This window comes from Lactuca serriola, chromosome 3 (genome assembly GCF_051521515.1).
Source record: "Lactuca serriola cultivar US96UC23 chromosome 3, Lser_US96UC23_V15, whole genome shotgun sequence".
NCBI classification, from domain to species: domain Eukaryota; kingdom Viridiplantae; phylum Streptophyta; class Magnoliopsida; order Asterales; family Asteraceae; genus Lactuca; species Lactuca serriola.
This window is the reverse complement of record NC_136410.1, coordinates 184,768,194-184,769,370: the sequence shown is the minus strand read 5'-3', so window position 1 is coordinate 184,769,370 and position 1,177 is coordinate 184,768,194. Positions and strand designations below refer to the sequence as shown.

Here is a 1,177-nt window from a genome sequence, read left to right as displayed (position 1 = left end):
ACTACTAGATTTGTCGCAACTTACTTGTATGGAATGAATCGATTCACCCATCTTTGTTATCCTCGTATTCATATTCTCTAGTTTTTCCATCACCGCTGCCAAGCTCTTGCTTCGTCCATCTCCAATTCCTTTACCTTTTTCAATATCCTTTCATGGGTTATAGTATTCTCTAGAGTGCTTCGTGAATTCATCAATCAAGTCTTTTATTATAGCGAGATTCTTCTTAGTCATTGGTCCTTGAGAATGAAGGATTTGCCTTGTTGTCGCATTCACCCCATCATAGAATATGGAAACTTCTGGTTGCACATTTAGATCATGTTGAGGGAAATTTCTGAGCAATCCCTTTGTATATTTCCAAAGCTTCATATAAAGACTCTCTGATTTCTTGCTGAAAATTAGCTATCTTATTTTTAAGTTTGGCTACTTTTGAAGGAGGACTAAATTCCTCTATGATTGCATCACGAAGGTTCTGCCAAGTTCTTATAGTTCTAGGTGCTAACGACTCCAACCGTATTTTTACATCTCCAGTTAATGTCACTAGAAGCATCCTTAATAAAACTGCATCTCTTAAAACATTTGGAACATCGAATTAATTTGCAATCTCCATGACTTCATCAATGTTATTGAAGGCATCTTCATAATCTTTTCTGGAAAATGGTATGTCTTTGAGAATTGAGAGAGTGTGTCCTTTAAGCTCAAAGTTAGTTTCAATTGGTACTGCAAATCGAATAAGTCCCAGATCGTAGGCATTTAGCATCCACTTCTTGTACTCCTCCATCGTCAACTCCGCAATGTCGGCCATTTCTTCTACCTCTCTATTTATTTCTTCTTCTAAATCCTCCTCGATTCCTGGTTCGTTCCCAACACGTTTGTCGTTAGGAGTTTTCTTGAAGCTCTCAAAACGCTTATCTTTTTTAAAACTTTCGTTGACCATTTTATCTCTCTTCTTGTGGAAAGCTGATTTTGGATCTTCAAGTGGTGGTATGACAAGAAGCTGTGATCCTCTGGTCATATATTACTGAAATAAAACAAAAACAAAACAAAAACAAAACGTAAAATCGATTGCTTTGTATCCTCCTTTTTCCTATGGTTAGTTTCTAAACATGGATTAATTCAGTTGGTTACCGATATAAATATAATTAGCAGTCTTAATCCGATCCCAATTCATGAACTATTA

The 1,177-nt window shown here is 36.2% G+C and overlaps 1 non-coding gene across 1 annotated transcript; it reads left to right on the top strand.

Annotated features, from left to right (window-relative positions):
• Positions 1-310: 310 nt before the first annotated feature.
• LOC145096363 (small nucleolar RNA R71) lies at positions 311-418 on the top strand. Its single transcript, XR_013703771.1, has one exon. It is a non-coding gene; the product is annotated as a small nucleolar RNA R71 (small nucleolar RNA).
• The last annotated feature ends 759 nt before the right edge of the window (positions 419-1,177 follow it).